General features: G+C 39.8%; 1 protein-coding gene across 3 annotated transcripts in view; it reads left to right on the forward strand.

Moving 5' to 3' along the window:
- The window catches only part of LOC127426901 (vesicle transport through interaction with t-SNAREs homolog 1A-like), a 200,588-nt gene that overhangs the window by 147,528 nt on the left and 38,448 nt on the right, over positions 1-14,612 (forward strand). The gene's annotated exons all lie outside the window — the stretch shown is intronic.

Raw genomic sequence — 14,612 nt, forward strand, 5'->3', positions numbered from 1 at the left:
TCCATTTGGGGCTGGTAAACACTGGTCCGAATCTATTTAATCCCCAATAATTCATGCAATTCGCGTAGTGTACGTGACATAAACGTAGTGCCCTGATCAGTGAGGATTTCTTTCGGAATCCCCACTCAGGAGATAATTCTGATGGGTGCCTCCGCAACACTTCATGCTGAAATGTTGTGCTGAGGCACTGCTTCCGGATATCGCATTGCATAGTCCACCAGAACCAATATAAAGCGATGTCTGCGTGCCATCCGCTCTAATGGTTATCTAACCAATTCTTTTGAAGGGGACCTCGATCAATGGAAGGGGGCACAATGGCGCTCTTGGGGTGGCTGGCGAATTCACCAGCTTACATTCATGGCATGCCACACACCACCTGAGACCATCCCAGTGAATGCCCGGCCAATAGAAATGGACCATTAGACGTTTCAGTGTCTTTTCCTGCCCTAAATGACCCGCCATCAGATTATAATCAGCCATCTGGAATAATATTTCCCGACAGCTCCGTGATATTAATAATTGGGTTGTATCCTCCTTTTTCTGAGTGCCTGCATCACTCGATACAACCGATCTTTGATAATTGAAAAATACGGATATGTGAGTGCAGTGTCTGGCTGGAGGCGTTGACCATCAATCACTTTCACTCGATCAAAGGCGTGCTGAAGGGTCTCGTCTCATGTCTGCTCCAGAGGAAAATCCCATGCCAGGAATCCTCTAAGGGCTGGGGAAGCCGAGACTTCCCCCTCCCTTACATCCTCCTGACGTGGAGCTGACGTAGACAGCCCAGGCACTGCCTCCCCAGCCAGCGGACCACACACCACACACCGAAACGTTTTGTTGCAGGACCCATCCACACACATTCCCCTTAATAAACTTGTAAATGCCGGCCAATTTGTACCCAAGATTAGTGGATGGGAGAGGCAGGGACTAACCGCAGCCTCGTCACTATACTTTTGTCCCAGAAATTGAATAATAACCGTCACTACAGGGTAATTTTGAATATCCCCATTCACACACCTTACATTCACCCACCGGCTTGTATCCAAAGCCTCGGGCTGAACCAAGCTTTGGTGAATGGAGGTTTGATTACAACCTGAATCCACCAAGGCTTGATATGTACCCCCCTTAATACTCACAGGTATTTGGTACACTCCTGCTCAATCGGGGTTGGCCTGTGGCGTGTCAGGGGACCTGGACCAATGTCTCCACCTCCATCGTGGGGCAACAGTCCTGGAAATGCCCAGGTTCCCCGCAGCTCCAGCAGACCGGCCCAGACTTCACACCCACACCCGCGGCAGCAAATTCACCAGCCTGTGGGGTAGAGCGTAGAGGGTTAGGGGAAATCAGCAGGTTGAATGGCCCTTGGGACCGGGAATCCAGTTTTGGGAATAGGAACAGGATGAGGGGAAGGAGAGGGAGGGAGAGAGAGAGAGAAGAAAGAGGGCTCGCCGGCCCCCGGCTGTGCCACTATATGGTCCTCTGCCAGCTGGATTGCCTCATCCAGCGATGCCGGGGGGTGGCACTGGACCCATTCCACCATCCCTTTTGGTAGCCAGTTGATCAGCACCACCAGGTCAACTACGGCTGTGGCGTCACATTCTGCTGCCAGCAGCCACTGCCGGCAGTAATCACAGAGCTGTTGGGCAAAAGCAAAAGGGCGGCCGAGCTCGTCAATCGTCAGGGAGTGCAAGCGCAGGCAGTGCTGCTCTGCGTTGTGGCTGACCCATTGCAAGATGGCACATTTCAAGTCCTGACACCCCAAGAGGTTGGCGACAGGCAGTTGTTGGGCTGCCAGCTGTACTTCTCCTGACAGCAGCGGCAGCAGGCGGACCACCCACTGGGATTCTGGCCATCCTGCTGCTTCCGCCGCACACTCAAACAGCTCCACGAACACCTCCGGGTCATCCTCTGGCCCCAACATGGCAAGCTTGAAGTGGGTCATGGCAGGGGTGGCGGATGAGGTTGCACCAGTGGAAGCCCCCTGTTGTATCAAGCTCCATAGCACCTTCCGGTCCTCTGCTTGAGCTTGAAGGATGACCTGGAATCGCTGCTCCTGTTTCTGGCCCAGCTCAAGGAGAGCTTGATGTTGCATTTGGCGGATGCTGGCGTGGGTTTTGATCAGCTCGGTGAAGGGCGAGGACTCCATGATGGCGTAACTTCCTCCAAATCCCAGGTTTCGGCACCACTGTGACAAAGCCTCTGACTTCTCATGGAGGAAGCGAGGGCCGGGTAAACGTTCAACACAAGTCTTTTATTTTACACACTTTCTCGTCTAACACAGCAAGGTTTGCTTTTCAGCACAACACATAACACTCTGCTGCGTGTGTCTCTCCCTCTCTCATCTGGCGGTCTGCACTCCATTTTTATCCCTCTCCAGCACTCAATGTAACAAAAAACAGCTGTTAGAGATAATTTTTCACAGGTGTCAATCCTTACCATTCTTCCTCTCCCAGCCTTGCTCTCCACAGATGTCACTCGGCCACGCCCACATTACCACAGTAGTCAAGTGCACTTTCTGCATGTTATAGAAATTATTCAGGTGGCAGGATCACAGTAGTCAGTGATGATGTTCAGTCCTGCCAAAGTGTTTTAGATAACAATGGTCTGCTGCATCCTCCGCTATATAGCTCTCTGAATTAGAAATGCACGTGCAAATTGCATTCAGCAGTGATTCTGTGGGCGCATATGCACCGTTGCCTGATCTGCATAATTCCTCTAGTGAATCAGGTGCTAAAGCAGCGCAGACAGCGCATGCAAATAACCACCGCCACAATGAATTCTGAGTGAATACCCCCTACAGTGTTTCATGCTTTAGATTCAGGAGCGTAGCAAAAAACACTGTCAGAGTATCGTAGTACGCCGTTTGGGAACCGTTAACGCAACCGAAAGTCATAAAAATCATACGATTCTGGATTTATTTTTTTACATGGTACTGGTTCTGAACAAGAACTGGTTCTCTGTTCTAAATCTACTTGGGGATGGGCTCTACTCCGGGCCAAAATTAACCAACTAGCAGCCACCCACAACTCCCTAGCAACTGCATAGCAACTCCCTGGCAACCATGCAGAACATCCTTGCATCGTAGCAGTGAGTTTTACAGAAGCATGCACCACTCACATTTTCTTCAAAAAATTGTAAAATATAGTTTACCATCCATATACAGTCTTTCACGATGTAACAAAAATCTTCACTCAAACATCCTTTCAAGTATCTTTCGGGTGTCTCCGTGGACCTTGCAATGGCATAAGTCAAGGGCTTTGTTCGTCCTATTAGTGTTTTTCCCCATCTCACCATTAGTGCAACCTCATCCTCATCAAGTCAGAATTGCCAAGGATAGAAGTGGGAACACAACAACAGCTTCAAGGCTGATGTTTGTACAATATTTGTTTGAGAGAGGAACTGAAAAGTTGTGTCACAGCCCTCCACTCTATTTCCATCATCTCACTCACCATATTTTTACCAGCTTGTTCATTAACAATGTTTGTGTCATCACTTCAGTTTCCCCTGCATGGAAATTTGGTGTCACAAGGTTTGTCAGGTTTTTATTTTTTTAATAGATACATCCCAGACACTGAGACACTATTCTCTGTGACTCCCCTGCCACAGCATGGCAAGGACGGCGGGAGCATTGAGCTCATTAAGTGCTATTTTGTTTGAGAGCTTTTATGCTCTGGATAGGAATTTGAAAGGCTCCCTCTTAAAAATATAACCTTATCTGTACCCACACCTGGTTTCTCCTGATTGTATGATTGTCCTTTCAAATTCCTCTCAATCTTTGGCCAAACATACTGTATGATGTGATCTCTGCTCAGTTCTGAAGACATGCAGTGTCTTGGTGATGCCTTTTATGTGATTTCCTGTTAATGCAGATCCACAGCACTGGTGATCTCTCATTAAAATAGATGCTCAGGATCAAATCAGCAACAATTTAAGATCAAGGCTGCATCAGCCAGCAAGAGGGACAATTTTCTGTGCTGGAGATTGGACCATACTCTCTTCTCAGAAATGTTTTTAACAAGCCATAGATTAGATTCTGCTGTTTCCACATAGCCCTCAACAGGTCTTAATCTCATCAAACTTGACATAAATGACATAAATAAACGTGTAGTTAATACCTGTCTTTTGGAAGGTCGTTTTGCTGCTCTATTTGTTGAGAAGACTAGGTGAATGGTTGTACTAAAGGAAGTGGAGAATATTACTTTTGCGTCTGGCTAATCTAAACATGTCGACATGATGTTATGTAAAGTTGCATGTTATTAAAAGGAACGAGCATGTGTCTAGATGTTTGGGGTAAAAATACAGTAACAAATTCGAGTATATAAAAGTAAATGCCTCTTTTTGGGTGGAATCAAAAACACACTGTTTTCGTGTGTGTCTCTTTAAATGCAAATGAGCTGCTGCTCCCCGCCCCCTTTCCAGAAGAGGGCTGTGCCTTTACAGCTCGTGCTTCGGATACTATAGCAGCAACAAATCAGAACCAATATGACAGACACCGTAAATACCGGAGTTCAGCCATATATGTATGAGCAACCGTAAACGACGCAAAACATAGGCATTTTGAGTTTGTGATAGTGCTTCTTATGTAGAAAATCACTTCCTGCCCTCCATCTGCATTTCATGCCACAGCAACACAGTGACGTGACGTCATGTGCAAACAATCTATAATGACATAGCTCTGGTCTCCGTGAATACAATCAGAGACAATGGTAACTTTAGCTGCATTAGCCTTGGAATCGACTAACAAGCACATTCGGAAAGGCGTTTTGCAAACATTAACAAAATATAAAGTGCGATACTTACATCTTCAGGATATAAAGCTGGAACACGAAGAGTTGGTACTGATCCATGCTTGAGAGTCACATTTTTTGAAAATCCTGCTTTATATTGACCCTCATTCACAAAGCAGTCCGGTGTAAAATTATTTGCACAAACATACTTAAATTTTGGTATGTTTTGGAGCACATTTTCTTCAAAAACAAAACTTGTCCACTGCGTCTTTAGTGGCTCTGATGCCGGGAGGACATGAAGACTCTTATGTTCACTTTTACAGCCAACAACAGAACACTTATGACGCTTACGAAGCTGAGACATTATTCTTCTCACTGTAGCTGCTCCAGCGTGGAAAAAAATGGCGGACTGTGTGTCGATCACTCGGGGGAGGATCTATGATAATAGGGTGGAGTTCGTCACCAGTCGTGAGCGTGGCCTGCTCTAAAGTGACGTCACTTTAGAGCGGATACGAAAACCAGTCATTTTGAGACACTGTTTTTGATTAATAGAAATATAAGAAAGAGGAGTGGGTGGACTTTTAACATTGTAGGGTGGTTGTGTACACACACTGCCGACTCACATTTATGTTCAAACACCATGTAAAAGTGAATTTTGCATAATAGGTCCTCTTTAAGGAATTTTTCTAATAAGGAGAATACAAGATAGTTTTTTTTGGGGGGGGGGGGGGGTTGCCATCAGAAGAGTTTATTCGGCCCAGGGAAGAAGTCTCCCATTCGAGAGAAATCTCCCAACAAACACACTTTTGTGTTTTTTTTACCACTTCAAACAACATCTTACTACAACCAAAAAAGCCTCAGATTTTTTTACAGCATAAACATATTCAATGTATTTTTCCCTTACACACTCTGTCTCTTCATAATCAGATTATGATATTGTAACACAATACTGAAATGTTACAAACTATGGCCTCAAGTCAGACCCGCCCAGCACAGAGTGTCCCAGCATCAACCTTTCTTTTGTTTCCTAGTTTTTTTTTTTTTGTTTGTTTTTTCTCTGAGTGAAAGCCACCAGCCGACACAAAACGGCTGATTTATGAGTTATAATGAGAATTCAGTACTGAACAAACAATAAAAATGTATGTGCATCATAGTTTTGGAGGCCCATGGTTCCATTGCTAGTGTTACACCCTTTCAACAAGCCTGGTAATACAATCCCCAGCTGCTTCTCTCGAGGAATGCAGCCACTTTTTGTGTTGGAAATCTTAGCAGCGCGCCCAAATTGTGTGAAAGTAATTTATCTCGCTTTTATAAATGCTGTTGTATTTCCATTCAACCTGGAGCGGTGCTTAGGGATTGCTTTACACCCTAAGTTTCAATATTCTTTTCAGCCTGGTAGGTCAGAATGTGGGATGCTGGAATTTTGAATTGCAAACCTGTTGCCATGGTCACATAAATTTCATGGGTTCAGGGTGAAATTAACCCTAAATAATCCTGAAAGCAGATGCGCTCAGTGAGAAAACACCCCTGAGACCAAGTTGTTCATTACGATACTGTAGCTTTACACAAATATACACAGCAATAACCTATGATTTAAACAGAGCCAGTGCCTTACCTGGATTTTATTTTGTACTTTATATTTGTATGGTCTTCTTAGAGAAACTGAGATTCAGCAAGTATGTATGAGTAAATGGAATGTACAGTGAGGATGTAAAGATCAGGGGCCGGATTCAAGAAAGATTTAAAAGTTCTTAGGATAAATTAGAAAAAGTTCTGAAGAATGATCCTAGGTTCAGAAAAAAAAAAGATGAGAACATACTTATTCTGTTTGGTAAAACAAAATATTTGTAACTTTTTTCTTAAGTTAGAAATAAGAAGGAAATAGTAGTTAAGAAAAAAAAAAGACTTCCTAAGAATGTTTGTGAATCCAGCCCCAGGTGTTCCTGTAGGTCAGTTGGGAGAGCATTGCACTAGCATTGCCAAGGTCATGGGTTCGATTCTCAGGGAACACACATACTGGTGAAATGTATACTGTACCTTGAATACACTTTGGATAAAAGCATTTGCCAAATGGGTAAATGTGTAGGTCAGGATTTGTGCTTTGTAACACAGCCAGGGTTGCAAGAATTCAGCAGCAGGAAGTAGTGATAAGTCCAGATACAATCTATAGCCTGTTGAAACCTTGTTTGCTTGTGGTTTGGAACATTGAACCTTACCCGTGCCGTGTCTTGTGGAGAGTTTATGAAAAGGTTTAGTCCCAGAGACCTAAAAAAAAAAAAGATAGCAGCTTTATGCAATGTTTATATATCTGTCACAGCCCCAAATTCCCTGTTATTTCAAACAGGCACACCTACCTACGCACTGGTTCTGGGAGAAAGCAGAGCAGCAGGGATGTGGCAGCCAAGCAAGGCTTTCTGTTTTCTCTGAAGTTTCCAGCATTGGGTGCTGGGAAATCAGGATTAGTAGTGGTATGCTGACTGCTGCCTCGGCACATTTACCCATGACATGGGCTCAGACATAATATTTAATACTGTACGTTCTTATTGGCTGTGGTGAGGCACAGGCTTGCCTCCTCTGAGAGTGTTCATCAGGTACAGAGTACTCCTCTGCCATAATTTTCACATCAACACCTTCCTTCTAACCAAATAGAGAGACTGAAAACAGGGAAAAGCAAAAATAAAATGAGAAATGGACAAATTGAGATGTTCTAGAGATTTATATGAGACAAGATTAAGTGAGCTCATGCAAAGCACACAGGGGACTTGAGTTTGGCCACGGTCACACTACACTTCGCACTCCTTTCACTTCCATTCGAATTCATCTGAACAGTAGAGTGCCATCTGCCGGCTGACATTGGCAGAAAGGCACGTATGTAAACGCTTTCAGCTGGAGACGCTGATGTAAACATGGAGACGGTGCTCATCAGAAAAATGCTCCCATGTAGCGCATGATCATAGAGTAACAGCGTAACGCCTCTCCCCAACTCCTCCACCAGACCTACACCACCCCCACCCCCCCATCAGACGACTGGCTGGGCCCAGCTAACTGAAAGCCCGGGGCCCCGGAGTACCTTAATGCGGCCCTGAGTATGACATCATATCCTGTTGTTGTGGTGTTAAAAATAGAGTTTGATGTTAGCATGTTGCTAAGCTAACAACATGATACTCTAGAAAGCATAAAAATACATAACACACAAATATTTGGGTACGATTGTCCATGTTTAATTAGATTGAACTATTTTAATCAATTGTTTCCAGTATTGAATGAAATATATTACGACACATCACCATGCCACTTAGAAGAATGATCTAGGGATACTGCAAAATTAGAGAAAGCAGGGAAAGTCGCCTGGACAACACTCCACGACAGCAGGCTACAACTGCTAGAATCTGTTGCGGGCAACAACAACAACAAAAAAACATCCCAGGAAGTGGTGCCAGCAAAACATTTCTCTGTTTCTTTGTATCAACCTCTCTAAATAGCACCTGATTCTCTACTTTTTTTTCTCATTTTCTCTTTTGCTCTTTCTCTCCCCCTCTTTTCCTTATTCTCTCTCCATGTCTCCCTCTCTTTCCCTCCCTTTTCCCTCCAGTTGGGGTCTAAAATCCCAGTCTAGGATTCTAGTCAGATTGTTAGCTTGCACAATAAAAAATACATAAGTGTGTGGCTAGGACGTGTTCGTTATGTATGTGTGTATGTGTGTGTAGCTCATAAAGACAGCTTCCTGACACACAATCTGCTCCAAATGTGCAAGAGCTCATTTGTCTTTCAGAGTTGGAGTGCTACAAACTGTACGGGGCCGTGTGATTTGCCAGTCCCAGCCCATGTGTATGTGTACAATATTCATGCTCGAGTGTTTGTGCTCTCTCTTCAGCAGCTCCCTTTATAACCTTTTACACATATAACACATCTTAGTTTTTTTGATTCATGTTAAGAAGCAGATGTACAGTATCCATGAGTGGATTGCACATATGCCATGTCATTCCGATAGACAGTGACAACAGAGAGAAAGAGAAGCGAAATCATTTTGGAGCTGTGATGGCATTCACAGTCATAGTGCTGGAAACATTGCAGATTTTATCGGTGCATGCTAAACGTGAATCTACATGACTATTTGAGATAAGTTGCTTCTCAATAACTGGAACAGCTCTATTTCTCTTGGTCCAGCCTCCAGATGATAAGAGCACTATAGCAAGCTCCACCACCCCATAATCATTCTAATAAAACCCTATTTAACTGCTCTATTATACACTTCAGCCCTGTTAAAACACAGCCATTGTGTGTGTGTGTGTATGTGTGTGTGTTTTAGAACACCCTGGAGGACAAAGCACTGTTTTTCTTTTGGGAATTATACAGTGTAAGGGACTTTTTAAGTCAATTACATGCAATTAAAGGCATTGTTTTCTTTTTTTTTTTACCCCTGGCGCTCGTGTGTGTGTGTGTGTGTGTGTGTGTGTGTGTGTGTGTGTGTGTTTAATTAAGCCGTAAATGTCTTGTAAAGTCCCTTCTGCCTGCGCTCTGCCAATGTACTACTGTGTGTGTTTGTGTGATGCCATGCTGAACGAAAAGAGCTCAGGAAGCTGTGATCTGAGCTATTGGTCGACCGATTGGGATGTTTACACAGCAAAAATGTATTTTCTTAATCTGTATTTTTGTCTTGTTTTCCACTAAAAATACCTAAACATCCTTGAAATTCCCTACTAATTCAGAGTCTGGGGGACGGAACTTCAACTTCTCTTAAGAGATTATGGGAGAAAGATCTAAATTTGGTATTGGAGGAGGGAGAGTGGGCTGGGATTCTAAAAAACGTCAGATCTGCATCAATTTAAGATTTTTACATAGAGTCTATTGGACCCCCTCTAGATTGTGTAGGCTTGGTCTTAAAGACACACCCACCTGCTGGCGATGTCAATTAGAAGATGGAGACACAAACCATGTCTTTTGGGGTTGTGTTAAGATGCAAGAATTTTGGATGAGAATTCAGAGTTTTATGTGCAAGGTTTTGGCCTCTGAAATTTTATTTTGCCCCAGACTCTGTATTTTAGGAGATGGGGCAGTCATTAATTTGGAGAATAAGCACGTGAAAAACTGGGTCCTTACTAGTATTATGATCGCCAGACAGATCACTTTGAGGAGTTGGAAGTCGGCTGGAGCGCCCCCGTTTCAGGAGTGGTGTTCAGAGATGGCCAGAGTGGCAGCTCTTGAGGAGGGGGTATCCAGAAGACTGGGGAGTTTAGACATGTTTGTGAAGAAGTGGGGCAGATATCTGTCTTTTTTGGAGGGCTCTCAGGGAGGGACAGTGGAGAGAGAGGTGTAGGGGTTTTATGTGTGTGATTAGTTTTATTTATTTTATTTTTGTAATTTTATTTATTTATTTATTTTTTGTTGTTGTGTGTATGGTTGTCTGACCAGTGGGGTGTTGTTGGGGTCAGGTGGGGGAATGGGGGGGGGGTAGGGGGGTTGGATATTGATTCTGTATATGTGAGTTCTGCTATTTAGATTTAATGGTTGAATCAATAAAAAAAAATGTTAATCGCAAAAAATAAAATAAAAAAACATCCTTGAAATGAGATACATTTACGAGTATTAAGAAGAAATATATTACTGTAAATCTTAATTAAATAAAAAATATATTACTGTAAAGTCTGTGCTTAAAACAAGACAGCATAAATCTCACAAAATTTAGTTTACTTTGAAAACAAGATTTAATATATTATGTCTTATTTTGCTCAGCAAGTAAATGCATCTTGCTTTAAAGAAGTTAAGATATTTTTATTGACAAATAAGACAAAAATACTGAGTAAGACAAGGATTTTTTGCAGGGTACTGATGCCAATATTTATGTTGGCATCTATATCCACTCTAAGTCTAATGTATGGACACAACTACACATTCTTTGTTATTACTATCTTCACACATTTTAGAATAATAGTAAAGTCAAATGATGACATCTAAACTATGAAATAAACAAATGGAAATGAGGGAGTTATGCAGTGATTAGAAAATTTTAAATAAATCAAAGCTTGCATTTTAGCTCCTTCAAAGTAGCCACCTTTGCCTTGTTAACAGTTTTGAGCACTCTTGGCCTTCAACCACAACATTTAGTTTTGAGCAATTTTTGGCTACTTTTCCATCACAATCTGGTTATTAAGATCATGAGTAACATAAATTCAGTAATGTCCAAACTTTTGACTGATAGTGAATAAATAGTGTAATTTAATGTAGCAAATTAAATACACAAAATTGCTCAATTCAAATTTACTCAAAATTCACAAAAAGAAAAAAAAAATATTTAACAGAAAATGTGCACTAGCCATTGACAAAGCATTTGGTAAATTTTGGAAATGCACTGCAAAAAATTTGTGCATACAAATTTTCTTACGGAGTATTTTTGTCTTGTTTCCCACACTGAAAACCCTAATAAGTTAATTGCACTCATTTGATTGAGTGAAGTTGTTCCCTCAATTCCATTGAGTAATGGGGTCTCCCAAAACTTGAGTATTTAAGTTCAATTAACTTCAAGTAGAGTAAGCTGAGTTATGCAAGTAGACATGCAAGTAGACTTAACTCAGATTTGAATTTAAATATTGTTGTCTCTACTGTTGTGCATTTTAATTGAATTGATTCAATTTTAGATCAAACAACAGCACTGATTCTAGGTCAGTTATTAAATAATTATTTACAGAAAAGCATATATGCACTTCAGCTGCACATGCACAAAGAGAACTAAGATTGTGTGACCAGGGTCCAACTTGACCAAAGAGACACAGATCACCCTAATGTTGACATTACACCAAACAACTATTTGCAACAAAGCATAAATAATACAACAAAAGAGCTAAAACATCTATGAATTCTTAATAACAATTATTTAAATTCCCCAATCTGTTCACTCTGACCAAGGAAACATCATTCAAGCAGCAAGGGGTTGTGGGTATTTCCTGTAGTCTCAATTTTGTACTCAATAGTTTGAGTTATTAACACTTCAAATCTTAAGTCTATGGATTTTTAAGAAAAATAAGTTAATTGAACTTAAATATTTGAGTTATGAGTCCAAAACTTGTCATTTCAAGTATTACTTAAAACAACTTGATTTTTACATGACAACTTTAGGGTTTACAGTGCAGTAAACCATATCTAACCATATCTAACCATATCTAACCATATCTTAACATTCTTAAAACAAGATAAATTTACTTAAGAAGCAAAATGACAATAATTCTCTGAAAATGGAGTCTTATTTTCATAGAAATTGAACAAAATGTAGTAACGTTTACACTCATAACAAGAAATGAGTATAAAAAAATGGGGTGAGAAAAAAAACTGGATTCCAAGGGAAACAGTAAAAACTTTTCTAACTACATTTTTTCTTGTTTTAAGGTTAAAAGCCACCAAATTTCATTAGACTTATTTTAAAATAAGATGTTATGTCATTCTGCTTCTCAAGTAAATTTTTCTTGTTTTAAGGATGTTTGGATGTTTTTTTTTTTTCTCCAAGAAAATAAAAAAAAGTACTCAATAAGAAATAAAAAAAATTCAGAGCGAAACTAGGCAGAATTAGGTGGTGTGCTATTTAAACAGAAATTTATATTGCAAAAATCTTGAAATTTTTGGTCAATAACAATATTTCTTAATATACACATATTTATGAAAATTATTCAGAAACTTCTGAAAAAAAATATTGATGAATTTTTAATAGGGATGGGACAATATGATCTTACAATTTGGTTCGATACAATAATGATTTGATATTACAACACTTATATGACAGAGTATTACAGATTTTTTTTTTTTTTTATCTTTTATAAAAATGTTTGAGAAGAATACCTATTATAATTTATTATCAGAATAAGTTCTCTAATACATTAAGTAAATTCTAAAGTTCACATAACAAGAGTAGGGCCCTATTTTTAGATAGGCTTTTTAGAGGAATATCTCAGCTCTGTAGGTTCTTACAATGTAAGTGAATGGTGATCAGACATTTGTAGCTCCAAAAATCACATAAAGCAAACATAAAAGTAATCCATGACTCTAGTGGTTAAATCCATATCTTCAAAGTTATATGATAGGTGTGGGTGAGAAATAGATCAATATTTAAGTCCTTTTTTACTCTAAATCTCCACTTTAACTTTCAGACGTGAAAGTGAAACTAAACAGGCACCACGTGTGACTTTCAAATATAAAAAGGGAAAGTGGAGATTTGTAGTAAAAAAGGACTTAAATTTTGATCTGTTTCATATTGCTTCTGAAGATATATATTTAACCACTGGAGTGATATGGATTACTTTTATGTTTCCTTTATGTGATTTTTGGAGCAAAGATCTGATCACCATTCACTTGCTTTGTATGAACCTACAGAGCTGAAATATTCTTATACAAATCTTTGTTTGTGTTCATCAGAAGAAAGAAAGTCATACACATCTGGGATGGCATGAGGGAGAGTAAATGATAGGAGAATTTTCATTTTTTGGTGAACTATTCCTTTAAGGAATGCATTAAAGAAAACTTGTGTTTAGTACAACAGCACTCTTACTTGTGAGGTATTGCTTAAATATAATGTAATTATTATTGCTAGTATTTATTAATTCTACATTGATTATTACATTTGAATATACAGTATCAGATGCAGAGGTAGCTGTCTAAACCTACTGGGCATGAATGCCTTCCGCACCTTTTTTGGTGAGTTAATTTCTGTCGCAATTTCTTCAATTTCACTGTTCTACTGAAATTGACCTTTTATTATAAACTGAATGAAGCACTTTTAGTTTGTATGTTTTTGAGGACAGCTTCCAACTTCTGGATAAGAAGTTCTCTATCTCGCTTTTTTTTTTGCTTATTAAACCGCAAAAGGCTACGATTTAATGATATAAATATAGTCTGCATGTGCTATGTGCTTCACAGGGAATAAGTGCTCTGCCCTTTTTCATCTACGCACACAGAACATGCATGATGTTTATAATGTGGTGTTATCAGTGATTAGTTTCTTATATACTGTACACAAGAAAAGAGCACAAACTAATAAAACCTTCAAGAATAGTTTGGCTACATTCAGACTGAACAGTTGCAGGACAAGCAATATGACTGAACAGAACATCCCTGAAAAATATGACAAGTTGCAGTCAAAACATATAACATTCAAAAGGAACAGCCGTATACGATTTTATGGTTTTACATAACTTACAGATAGTCTGCATCTTGTCAGCTACCCGTGTGTTGTTTTCTATGGCGTCATTTTTATATCACCAGAACTTGAATTTGAAAAAGCCTCCGAATTCATGATCTTGAAAAAAGACTGGGTGTAAGTTGATGTTATCGAAATGTTTTGCTGTTAATTTTAAATATTTGAAAATATTTTGTGTGAATTAACCTAAAAAAAAATTCAGGTTGTGAAATTTAAGTTTTTATTTTTCAAGTGGTGGATTTCAGGTCGTGAAATTCAGGTCTCAATATTCAGATTGTTGAATACGGGTTGAGAAATTCAGGTGGCAAAATTCGAGGATGAAATCCAGGAATGCAAGGAAGAGCAAACGAGCATCTATGTAATCCATCATTCTCTTGGACAATCGCAAAGTGATGGAAACAGCTCATAAAAGTTATTATTATTAATTGAATATATACAGTATATTATACATATATAGTAGTAAACAGTGTTGTATAAAGTATCCATTTTTCATACATGAGTAAAAGTAAAGATACCTTCTTGGAAAGTGACTCAAGTAAAAGTTAAATTAGCTCATGAGAAAATGACTTAAGTAAAAGTATTAAAGTAACTGATATTAAATTTACTTAAGTATCAAAAGTACAGGTAAATTGCATAAATTACGGAACAGTTCATTAAACCCATGGCAACTTATTTGATTGGTGGCGCTCATCATTTACTCGCCC

Source organism: Myxocyprinus asiaticus, chromosome 36 (genome assembly GCF_019703515.2).
Source record: "Myxocyprinus asiaticus isolate MX2 ecotype Aquarium Trade chromosome 36, UBuf_Myxa_2, whole genome shotgun sequence".
Lineage (NCBI taxonomy): Eukaryota > Metazoa > Chordata > Actinopteri > Cypriniformes > Catostomidae > Myxocyprinus > Myxocyprinus asiaticus.